Genomic DNA, 13,505 nt, shown 5'->3' on the forward strand with positions numbered 1-13,505 from the left:
AACCAGGCACTCTGGTAGGTGCTGCACAAAAAGATATCTTCCTTTGGGAGAGTACAATCTATTCAGGGCTATAGACAAACAATATCATGTAGTAAGTGCTAAAATATAGCTTTGCACAGGTATGACAGCACTATGCAGTGCAGATAAAGTTCCTAACTCAACCTGCACATGTCAGAAAAGGCTGCACCAAGGAAATAAGGAATCGAAAGGATGACTTGGGGGAGCAGGAAAGAAAGACAGTCCACACAGAGGGAGCAGCATATGCAAAGTTATAGGCTAAGGGCACATGTATTCAGGAAAATAATTTACTCCACATGGCCAGAGTACATGACTAGGAGAGGCAGGTGAGGCTGATATGCTTTGCTAAGATACATGGACTTTATCCTGTCTACAGGGAAAAACAGAAGCCTTTTAAGCAACAGAGCAACATGTTCATATTTGCTTTTTAAAGAAAAAATTATTTTAGCAATAGTATGATAGATGGATTAGAGTGGAGAAGATGGAGAAGGAAAACTAGGTAAGGAGATTATTGCAATAATCCTGGTGAAAGAAGGATGCCGATTTAAGGCAATAGTGGAGGCATTGAAATAGAGCAAGTTTCAAGATTTAGATGGTAGAAGGAAAAAACCTGATGACAGGCTGGATGTGGGAATGGGGGCAATGAAAAGCTCCTAGGTTGATCACAGGCTATTGGTTCCTGAGTGCCATTATTAAGTATTCAGAATTTAGCGAGGGGAGTGGGCTTTTAGAGAGGCAATGTTAAAAGCTAGTGAGTTCAACTAGGTCACACTGAGTTCAAAGACATGTGGAGGTGTCTTATAGAGAGTCAGTTTGAAGTTTAGGAACAAAGTCCAGGCTAGAGACTAACATTTAGGAGGGAATAACTAGCACTGAGCTGAAGTAGTCACTGATGCCAACGAATGTATGGAATTGTCCAAAGTTTAAGTGTAAGGTGGGAAATTAACAGGATTCCAAGGAACTGTAACATTTAGAAGAGCAGGCAGAGGAAAAAGATCCAAGCAAGAATGTCACTACAGAAGCAAAAAAGAACACTCCAAAGAGGGGATGACCAAAAGTATCAAATGCTGCAGATCAAGTAAGATGAACATGAAAAGTATCTACTGAATTTGCAGCTAAGAAGTCACTGGCAATTGCGGCCAGAGCAGTTTCAGCAAAGTGGTTAACAGACCAGAGTAAGATCAAAGTGAACCGAGCAGTGAGCAGGAGAGAAGGCTAAGGGGAAACTATGTAAAGAAGTACTCTTTCAAGAAATTTGGCTGCTTGTCATTCTTACATATCCATGAAAGGCTGTTTTGCAATTTTTTAAAAGAGCAAATAAGCATATTTATACAGGAATGATAATAATAACAATAAGAGCAGCAGCTGATATTTATTTGGTGCTTACTCTGTGCATTATTATCTCATTTAATCATCACATAACCCTAAGGTAAGTGTACTATTATTCTCATTTTACAAAAGGCATTCAGAGGTTAAGCAACTTTCTCAAGGTTACCCGACTATCAAGCAGCAGAGTTTAAACTCAGGCAGTCTGGGTCCAGAGTTCATGCTCTCCCACGACACTACATTGGAGAGTTACAGGCCATGGCATCTAAGTCATAGAGTCTCATGCAGAACAGGAATTCAAAACTTTTTGCCAATAAATTCATGAATTTATTTGAACCTTACATGATGTACTATCTCCCTCCTCCTTCCAAGGGAGAAAAAAGGGCAAATTCCTCTAAGCCTAAAATTAAACTCTTAATACCTTTTTTTCATTTTGGTTGATATTGAATTTACAAAAGACTATGGAACTTAATGAGATAGAAGACAAGAGATATAAATTTTAGTCCAGTTCTGCCTCTTAATAGCCATTTAACTTTAGACAATCAACTAATAAGGCTATCCTTCAGTTTTCCTACCTATAAAGTAGGCACGATAATCCATGATCCGTGTAACTCACAATGTTACTGTGAGAACCGAATACAAATTTATGAAAGTGCTAAGAAAAAATATAAGTGCCATATAATCTGAGATTTTCTGATGTGGTAACATAAGCACCAAAAAGAACCAGTTGGGGGCAGCACGATGCAGCACTTCAGATCCTTGGATGAAGCGAATCAGGTTTGGCAAGGCAGAGAGAACGGCTAAAAATATACCAAACTTCTCAAAAGGGAAACCTGTTGATCTGCTTCATCTTGCTTGATAATCCATCTTTGGAAATCTCAAAACGAGGCATAATGATGGCGTTAGCATAGTGCCTTCTCATCTCTTCACTCTAGTTGAATCTGTTCATGGTTTGCATCTGAGGTGCCCTTTTGCTAAAAAGAAACTGAACTTGAAAACCCCAAGCTACATGGCGGCGCTGAAGCTGACATCTAATCACGCAGACAAATTTCTTTAGCTCTGAGAGTTGAAAAGATATGAAGAGGTGGAGGTTCACTTCCTTGGCATGGTGACAGGGTGACATGGAAGGCCTGACTTTAGGAGCCACTCAGGTTTCCCAACTGAGGACCAGGTGAAAAGCCTGTATGTGTACTTTCTTTGGGCCGGGCTAAGCCAGGACTCTTGATTCTGGCTCAGGGAAATACATGTTTACTCTGTTCATCCATGTCTCTGGAGGCCTGAGAAATCCATAGACCAAGCCAGAGGGGTGGAGAGCAAAGGAGAAAGGTAAGCCAAGGTGAAGAGGAATCCCACTGGTTAGTAGGCTCTGGCTTTTCCAGGCAAGACAGAAGAAGCACAAACCAAGACCATAGAGTGAAACCAAATGGAGTTTATTATTACAACCCTTTTTTCTTGCCTGCCTTTGGTGAGTACTTCTCTGGGGCTGATAAGCCTTTGGGCCCACAACTCTCAAAGTCTCAAGACCTTCGGGTGTACAAGGAAAGGAAGTTTGACATCTGCCAGCAAGGAAGATTTCTAAGTTACTACACACTTTGTGTGCCCATTGTCAGAACGTCCACTTCCCTATAAGCAACTCCCCATGCAGACTCAGCTGGTGTGTCCTCTGAACAAATTCCTCAGTGGGAAGCAGAGGCAAGAGCAACTGTTCTAGCACATTCAACTTTCTGGGTTGGGGATAACAGCTGTTTTGCTTTAATTTTCTTCCAGACCACCCCCTTGGGAGCCCAAAGGCATTGGCAACACATTTAAATACCTACTAGAGAGAGAAGTTTTTACAATTTTTATTGTCATTCTTTTAAACTTTCAAGTTCAGAAAACTATAATATCAGCCAATCAAATGTGTTAATTTGATACTACTTCAATACTTCAACACCTCTCAGTACACAGACAATTCAAAGTTGAAAGAAAAAAAAGTAACCATTTTGTCTTGTTCTTCTGACTCGTATGACTAGGTGAGGTTATGATTAGAATCCGTAAGAATTGGGAACAGGAACCCTGGGTGTAGTGAATGTTCAATACCTCTCATTGACTGTTCCCAACTTTACCTGTACCAAAACCTGCCTTTCCTCCTCATGGTCCAGTAAAATGTTGTAACAGAGTTTCTGCCATTTCATTTGTGCTTGATATTTGAGTTCGTTAAAGGCTCTTTCCCAAGAAGGCACTCAATAAACAAAAGTGTGTTGGTGACTAAACAATATTATGTATGCAAGAAATCATATGACCACACCCTTTAAAAAATCGCCAAAGGGACAGATAAATGGACACTCGGACACTCAGTTCTCCACTCAGGAATATCAATTCAGGTTATTTCTACGAACAGTTATTAAACACTGCCCCTCTTCCTGCCATATGAGAGTAAGAACCTGTCCATTTACATGAGTATTATATCCCCCAGTGATTAGAAGAGTGTCTGGCACATAGTAAATGCTTACACATTAAAGAAGTTCAAAGACATTGGTAAGTAAATAATACTAATAACCCTTTAGCAGAGGTAAATACTTGGGGTATGAAAGTAGATACTTAGGAGTTAGGAAAGTTTCAGAGAAAAAGTAACATCTGAGATAGTTAGGAGTTGTCGAGGCTGAGAGAATGGTTTCTTCCCATACATCCCCTATAGGTTCTGATGGTACCACTCAGGCACAGACAGACACAGAAACATGCCCATACAAAGAATATTCTGGAACAGCACTAAGCAATACTTACTTCTCCCTGAGGTAACAGTCACTACACCCAGGGCTCCTGTTCTCAATTCTTGCTGATTCTAATCACAACCTTACCCAATCATAACCAGTCAGAAGAACAAGACAAAACGGTTACTCCTTTTTTTTTTTTTAACTTTGAATTGTACTGATATCTGTAACCAAACAAACTTATTCATGGTTCAAAGACATATTCAGAGAGGTTCTAAAGAAAATATCAACTGTAAGAATTATTATTTCTTTTTAAAAAATCTACCCAACTAACCTGGAGCTAGGGCACTTATCCAAGACAGATAAATGTGCTGCCACCCAACTAATAGAAATCATTTGCTGCCATCTAATTAGCAGGGTTGTCCTGAGGAGGATCCATCCATCTCTCTATCCATCCATCTCTCTATCCACCCACCTACACAAACACTGAACATCCACTATGTGAAAACACAAGGATAAGTGGGCCAGTCCCTGCCATTAGTTCACAGTCTAGTAAAGATGACATATAATTAACAATTTTTTTCACACAAGACAATAACATGATCAGGTATGCTACATAGAAATATCATTCTAACAATAATATAGAAACTGTAGGGAAAGGTCAGGAATTGAGGCTGGGAGAACAGTTAGGCTTCTGGAATCATCAAGGTGACAAGTAACAAAGGCCTGAATAAGACAGTGGCAGCAATGGAAGGGAGGTTAATATCTGGAGACATCTCAGAAGTAAAACCAACATGATTTGATGTTTAATCAAAGGCAGGGAATAATTAAAAGAGATAAGATATACAACATTATGTCTAGCACAGTGCTTATTAGCTCACAGTACACAACACATTCTCCCCACTATCAGTGTCTTATCACCAGCATCCCTCCCCTGGGTCACTCCATTAGCTTTCTAACTAGCCTTCTTTTCTCCTTCTTACATCTTGAACAGACTTAGCCCTCATTCCAATCCATCTTCTTTAACACAGCCAAGATAATTCTTCTAAAATGCTAGCCTGAACCTACTCCCTTGTTAAAATTGTTCACTGATGCCCTGTTACTCTTAGGATAAAATCCACAATCCTTAGCATGGCATACAAAGCCTTTCACTCCTATTTATAAGAGTCTGACCTCTGCTTAATTGCACTCTTGTACACATTGCTGGTCCCTTCACCTGGAATACCTTTCTCCCCACATAGGACTGACTAATCACCCACTGAGGATTCAGTTCCATTTCCTGGAAGCCCATATTTAGGGTTGGGAGTAAGAAAGACATTCTGTGCAAAAGGATCACAAAGAATCACAAAGATAAAGTGCATAGATTAGGAATTATTTCTTTCTTTCTTTTTGCTTGCAAAAGTATAAGTAGGGAAGAAGGGATGAAGCTGAAAAGTTAAACTGGGCAGTACAGTATGGTGGCAAAGCCCACCTACTGCAGAGTCAGACTGCCTAGGATTGAATCTCACCTCTGACTAGCTGTGTGACCCTGGGTTGGTTACTCTATTTCATTCTGTATACATTCACTATAAAATCATCTATAACATGGGAATAATAATAGAACCTAACCCATAGAGTTACAAGGATTCAACAAACTGATATGTAAAATGCTTAGAACAATGTCAAAGAAAGTTCTCAGTATATTAGTTGTTATTGCCATTATTGTTTATATTTAATATTAGTGTAGAAGTTCTGGAACACCAAGATAAAACAACTATAGCTAACTTGGCAGACCATGGGGACCACTAAAGGTTTACAGGTAAAGGTATAATATAATGTGTTAAATTTTGTCTCACAAAAAGATATGCTCAAGCCCTAACCCCTGGTACCTATAAATGTAACCTTATTTGGAAATAGGGGTTTTGCAGATGTAATCAAGTAAAGATAAGGTTCTATTGGAGTAGCGTGGACACTTAATCCAATATGATTGGTATCTTTATGAAAGGAAGGGAGCAGGCACAGACACACAAGGAGAATGTCATGTAATGATGGAGGCAAAGATTTGAGTTATGCATCTATAAGCTACGGAATGCCAAAAGAGACTAGGAGGAGGTAAGGCAGGATCTTCCCTTAGAGCCTTCACAGACAGCATCATGACCCTGCCAGTGCTTTGACTTCAGACTTCCAGGTTTCAGAACTGTGAGAGAATAGATTTCTGTCATTATAAGCCACCCACATTGTGGTGCTTTATTATGGCAGCCCTAGGAAACCAATACATGACCCAGACTACATTTTAGAAAGCTCATGGTGGTAGCAGGATAGAGGAGGATCTAGAAGGAGGTCTGGAGGGCTCTGCATCAGTCCAGATGACAGAGACCAAATGCCTGACTTAGAGTGCTATTATAGGCACAAAAAAGTGGGCTAGAGTTAGAATATGCAGAGATAGAATCTAAATGATTTAGCAACTTATTGGCAGATATGAGAACTAAGGAAAAAGAGTCAAAGGCAACTCAGAGATTCCAAATTGAGGTGTTGAGAGAACGGGAAGAGATCCTGCAATCTTATGTGCCAGAAGTAAGTCAGAATTCCATCAGAAACCAGGCATCAATGCCAAATAGCCAAATCAGTGGCTTGTCAAACCTCTGTTCTTTAGAAGGGCCCTCTGCAGAGGAGGGCCTGGTCCCCGACCTAGTTTTCACTGAAGCCCAACAATGCCATTGTGTTGGCCACTGTATGTTTGTTGGTTGGCTCCAAACACAAAGGCTAGCAGACATCCCATCCTGCTGGCTTGGTTTAAAGAAGAAAAGAAAGCTTTATTATTGCCCTGGGTAATTCCGGGACAGGCATCCCAAGAGCGCCCTGTGGGAGGCTCATGCTCCAAAGGAGCCTCCTGTTCTCAGCTCGAGGTTCCACAGCCACTAAAGTGTACAGCCACACATCTGCAAGGCCCGAGTTTGCCATGGTTCAGCCTCCACTCCAGGAAGTCCACCAGAGCCTGCCGACTCAGTCAATCAGCAGTAATGCACAGATTCAAAGAGAAAGCCCCAAAATATATTTCAGAATAATATTTTACTCTCTCTGCCTTCATATCGGCTTATCTACTGCCCAGAATATTCTTCTTCCCCTTCATAGCTTTGCTAATTCTTATTCATCCTTCTAAACCCAGTGAGAATCTCTTATTTTGGAAAGCATTTCCTGATACCCTATCCCACACTTTGTGCCACTTTAGCCCGCTGTATGTATTTCTACTATTGCCTATCACATTGTACTGTAACTGTGATGGCAGGAACCAGTTCTTTCTCAACTTTGTAAGCCCAGTATCCAGCAAAGTGAACAATAACTTGTTGAATTAACAAATGAATGATTAAGTACATTTAAATAAATGGAGGCAGGTTTTAAGTTCCCTCTTTTATTGGAAGCCCTCCCAACTCAGTCATTAATGTAATTTAAGATCAAAAAGAGAAATGTGCTTTTAGAGGAATTTTCTGATAAATACCATGCAAAACAAACACTGAATAATGCCTACTATATGGCAGATAATACAGTAGCAATGGATACAAAGCGAAATACAAAACAGTGTTTTGGCCACTCAGTGATATTTAATTCTGAGGATCCTTCGACCAGCCTATAAGCAGACTCCTTAAAGTGGTCAGAATCACATGGACTTAAAAATTATAACTAAGATCTCCTTTTTTATAGAGGATATTTCTTTTATCAGCAGCTGAAAGCCAAGTAGAAGAGGCCATAAAGGTATCTCCTCCTCTTTCCTCACACTTGCCACAGATACTTAGTATGAACCCGTTCACCACTTTAAGAACATGTTTGTTTAACGTACCTGAAGTAATATGAGTGTTTTTCCATGAATGTAAACTACTATAAACATCAAAATGACTGTTTACCCACAAGATTCAAAAAAGTATGATTAAGATTTTCCCACAGACTTTTAACTCTTACAACAAACATTTCATAATCAAAATCAAATTTGTTTAAACAAAGTAAACATTAAATGATAAATCAGTAAAACAAATATTCCCAAAGGAATAAACTAAGGTAACAATAAGACTATTTTCTTGACCCCATAAAGCTCTACTAGCAATCAATGGTCTCAGACATGATTTAAGATGAGGCCAGGGCTCCTGACTATCCATCCAGTCTGCTTTCTTATTCCAAGATCCATAACCAGTGACATGGCTACTAGGGCCATGTTTAAAAGCACTATTCCCTCCAGCTTGCTACCCCACACCTACTACAAGCCCACATTCTCCAGACTGAGACAGGAACCTCTGACATTCATGTAGTGATTGGGCTCAGAGTGAACAAAGCACTCTATTAAGGAACACAACGCACCTTGCCTCCCTCCATCAGATCTCAGGAGCAGGGGCTTGACAATGGACAAAATGAAAATGGAAACCAAAAGAAGTTAAGTTTCTAATTAAAGTGATTTGTATCAAAGGAGACTCTGTCCTCAAATGAACCAATCATTTCTTCTGTCTCTTCTGCCTATATCAACACACTACTTAGTCTCTGGGTAAGGAGGAAGTCAAGCAAAAGTTAAAGGAGGCAAACTGTAAGCTCAAGTGATGTCTTCTAGTGGAAAACAGTAAGTAGAGGGGTAGAAAGGGAGGAAAGGTTCCCAATTTGCTATGTGGAAGACAGCTTTCCAGCCCAACAGTCACTCCAAGTGAAGGCAGAAATCTCCTCTGAAGGCTAAAGGTCACATAGGTAACTAATTACTCTTAAGTTCACAGAAATTCACAAAGACTACTTGGAATTGTCAAAGGAAGGAGTGGGAACAGAGGACCCAGCCAGTTCTGGTTCTTCTGCAGAGAAAACAAATTTGAGGTCTGGTGAACACATAGATATCTACATCCTTAAGGGAAAAGGGAGAGCCTTTTATTTTCCTTGATTTTAGACCATCTTGAGAGTCAGAAGGATGTACCTCTTTAATTAAAGAGAGAGCAATGAGAAAAATCAGATGGTTAATCCTGAGTGAAGTCTAGATTTACTTTATCAACTTGTTCACAATTACCTTTCCTCTATCAGCCACTGTACTCTGGGAAGTAGCTAATGCTTGTTTAAGGCCAGTTCTCAATTCAAACAAAGCAGCATTATCTGGATATGATGTCACTTGATTTGGTTTGGGGATCCTAAATTATAAAACACTTTTCTAAACGACAAAAGCAGAGAATGACCATGGCACTGAATTCTGAAACCCTTTCCAAATAAATTCAGAAGGTCCAGGCACACGATTAACTTCATTTCATGAGTTTACTGAGAAGAGATTCAATGCCATTCCTAGGTCAGTGTCTGGCAGAATAAGCCCAAATAAATACTAGTTGAATGAATTAAATAAAGTATCCCAACCATCTATCTACATATAGAAATCCCTTTACCATTCTCCATGAGTCACTCCCAGCGGCTACCTCAGTCTTCAGAGCTTAGGTCTGAAAGGTCTTGTCCAAGGAAGGACCTTGAGATGTGGTGTGCTATCCTTGAAAGGCTCAGAGAAAGACTGAGTCTGGAGAAGGGTGTGAAGAATTCTGAGGGAAGGAGATTGTGAGAGAACTTAAAAAGAAATAAAAAGACTGAGTCTGGTCTTAAATAGTGAAGTGACTATGGCTGATTGCAGTGTTATGTTAAAACAAAGAACAAAAACCATTTCCCAGGTAACACACATACAGCTGAGAAGTATTCTAGCTGCACTCTCCAGGTTTTCCACATCTCAGTAAATGGCACCACTACCCACCTAGAAACATCATTTGATTCCTCACTTTCTTATCAAAGTCACAAGACCTTGTGTTACTATTTCTAAAACAGATCTTTAAAAATCTTCATAGATATCACTCCAGTCAACCCAACCACATCTCTCACATAATCTGTAAGTTTCTCCTTACCAGTCTCCTGCCCCCACTTCTGTCCCTTTACAATCTATTCTCCAGAGCAGCCAAAGTGCTATTTTTTCAAGTGAAAATTATATCTTATTGCTCTCCAATCTAAAAATCCTTCAATTGTTGGCTGATGTATTTAATATAAAATTCAAAATCTTTACCTTGGATTATAAGGTCCTGTAGGATCAATACTCTTTTTATCTCTCAAATTTTTAATCCTCTTATCTTATCTTTATGAATGTCTCTTTATCTTCTTGATATTCTCAGAAAAGTACTTCTATGCCCTTATGTACAGGATAAGTTAGTTGGTATAAACATATTATATACATTGTCCTTATTTATGGATCAAGGGTATATATTTATAGGGAAAACAATGCCTAAGGGTATGGAATAACAATATAATATGATAGAATAGACCTGAAAGGCAATCCATTCTAAGTCCCATATGATACAATTGAATTCCTCCTATAATATCCTTGCCCAGGGGTCAAAATAATTCATATTAGCTTTATGAAGAGAACAAGTTAGAGAAGAGAATAACCAAGCTAAACACAACTGTCCTCCTTAACTGTGGTCAGTCAACACCCCAGCTTTCCAACATCTATGAATGTGGTCTTTAGCTTCCCAAGATTAATGTGAAGGCAGTGCCTGAAGAAAACTGCTCCTTCCTCCACCCAACCCCAATCTCTTCAATCACCTGCTACCTATTTGTTGCTAGTGGTAAACAGAACATGGTAGCAGTTCTATTGGAATTGACATATGGGTGAGAGATAATAAACAAACATTCAAATACATGAAGAATTATATGTTATGGAGTGTGTTACAATGAAAAAGTTAAGAGTACTATCAAAGAGAATAATAATCCAAGTAACAATCTAGATGATGAGAAGGTCATTAGGAAAAGCCACTATAGTAAAGCAAAAATTTAAACAAAGACTTGAAAATTAAGTGGGTAAAAGTGGGAGAAGAGCTTATCAGGTATTATTTAATCTAATTTTCAGTTTCTTTTTATATAAAATAGCAATAATAATGGCTATATCCCAGAAGATCATAAGATGAAAAAAGAAAATGCATGCAAAACACTTCACATTCCAGAGATATTAGCTATTTCTTTAATGCATATGTATGATAATAGGGAAAAAAGTTATTTTTTTAAAAAGTATCCCTGATACTGCCAAGTACAATAAATTATTGATTAAAATAAGTAAAATATTTTCTCATCCCAACCCCTTAGTTGACTTAAAGACTTACCAGGTAATATGTCTGTTGTTTTATTTGTAAGCCCAGTGCTCAGTTCTGTTATTTTTGGGTATACCAGAAAGGAACACTTCTAGTTTGACTAACCAGCTAATCTGGATAGAAAATAAATTGTTGAGCAAAGTAGTTACAGAAGAAAGGATGACTATGCAAAAGGTCTTACGACTGAACAGTGCAAGAAGCCAGTTAGAAATTATTCCATTTATGAGGCAAGAGTTTCAGCCATCATACAGGTACTAAAATGCATGAGAACTTTACCATGCCTTTACTTTTTAGATAATGCAAGATGTTTGCTTCCTTTCCCCCGCTACTCAATCATTCAGACAGTATCTGTAAAGTGTCTTCTAAACACAAGGTACTGCTGGGGAGATTAGGAGTACACAGATGAGTAAGATACTACCCCTGCTATCATATATAATAACCAGCAACTAATTGGTTTGGTTTTTTTTTTTTTTGCAACTAATTGGTTTTACAAACCACTTTCACAGTTACCTCATTTGAACCTTGCAAGATCTTGAAATATTCTTGTCATTCTTTTCTTATAAATGAGGAAATCAAGTCCAGAGAATTTAAATAACTTGTGCATGGTTATACAACTAATAATGGTGGAGTGTGGATCTGCACCTATGTCTTATGACCATGAAGCCTGGGTTCCTTCTACTCTAGAAGCTTACCCTTGTGCAGAGAAACTAAAACAAAAATAACTTTAATCCATGGGCAGAATGTGTAATAAGTACCAAAAAATTATATAACAAGATAATAACGGAAACATTTTGACCACATAAGGGAGGGGTAGGGAGGGGCAGCAGTGGCAGAGAAAGAATCAGAAAAGGTTTTATGGGGAAATAAGTGGACTTTGAGCCAAGTCTTGAAGGGCGGGAAGAGTTCTATAGAATAAAGGGAAAGAGCATATTCTGTACTGAAGAAAAAATATGAATAAGGAGGCAGGAAAACATACTGTGTTTAGTAAACAAAAACAAAAACACCAGTTTGCCTGACTTATAGAGTACTTGTTAAAGAGAAGAAGACCTAGCAGGAAAAAGGCAAGATGATGCTAGAGCATAGAGGGCCAGGAAACCAGGCTAAGAGTTTATTCTGAGTTCCAAGTTTTAACCCTAGGTGTGCATCAAAATAACCTATGGTGCTTTATTGATTTATTTTTAAATACAGACACCTGGGCCTCACTCAAGACTTCATTTAATAGGTCTTGTGTGAGATTTTGGCATCTGCACTTTCTAAAAAAAATCCTAAGCAGTTCTGGAAAGCGACTAAGGTTATAAAACTACGCTGTAATCAATGAGGAAGTCACTGAGTAGCTTTTGAGCCAGAAAATGCCACTCATAATTTATTTATTCATTCAATCAACAAATATGATAAGCAACTATCATTGTCAAGCACTGTGCAAGGAACTGATGGATGTCAATGCAAACAAAATAGGCCCTGCCCTCAAGGAATTTATAACCTAAGTACATGAGCAAACAGTGAATTAAAGTCAAGGATATATATTATTGTATTATGAGAGCATATAGAAGTATCTAACTAATCTTGGGAGGTTAGAAAAGGCTCCCCAGAGAAACTAATATCTAAGCTGAGTCCTGAAGGTTAAGTAGGAATTTGCTAGACCAATGGGAGATGGAAAGGTTGTATTCTAGGCAGAGGGAAAAGCTAGTGCAGAGCCCCAGAGGTGGAAAGGGTCACATCCCATTTGTGTAACTGAAAGAGGTTCAGTACAGCTGTAGTGTAAAAATGAGAGAACCAACAGGTCAAAGAAGAATGAGCAGTGAGGCCACAGAGATAATCAGTACCAGGATCAGATGTTTTGATTTTATCCTGAAGGCAGTGAGGAGCCATAGAAGGGTTTATACAAGGAAAAACAAACTTAGATTTGTATTAAACACTGTGGTGCATAAAGACAGACATATAGACCAATGGAATAGAATAGGAAGCCCAGAAATAAACCTCATGTATCAATGGGGAAAGGACAGTCTCTGCAACAAATGAGAAATTCAAACCAAAACCAATGAGATATCACCACACATCCATTAGGATGGCTACTATTAAAAAATAAAAACAAAATAAAAACAAAAAAACAGAAAATAGCAAGTGTTGACAAGGATGTAGAGAAATTAGAAACCTTGTGCACCATTGGTGAGATTGTAAAATGGTACAATAATTATGGAAAGCAATATGGTGGTTCCCCCAAAACAGAACTGCCATATCACCCATCAATTCCACTTCTGGGTATATATCCAAAAGAATTGGAAACAAGGTCTCAAAGAGATAATATGCACATCCATGTTCAAAGCAGCATATTCATAGTCGAGAGGCAGAAGCAACCCAAATGTCC

At 38.7% G+C, this 13,505-nt stretch overlaps 1 protein-coding gene across 2 annotated transcripts in view; it reads right to left on the reverse strand.

Annotated features, from left to right (window-relative positions):
• Positions 1 to 13,505, reverse strand: part of TESK2 (testis associated actin remodelling kinase 2) — a 104,878-nt gene that overhangs the window by 12,640 nt on the left and 78,733 nt on the right. The gene's annotated exons all lie outside the window — the stretch shown is intronic.

The sequence above is a fragment of the Camelus ferus genome, chromosome 13 (assembly GCF_009834535.1).
Source record: "Camelus ferus isolate YT-003-E chromosome 13, BCGSAC_Cfer_1.0, whole genome shotgun sequence".
Taxonomy (NCBI): domain Eukaryota; kingdom Metazoa; phylum Chordata; class Mammalia; order Artiodactyla; family Camelidae; genus Camelus; species Camelus ferus.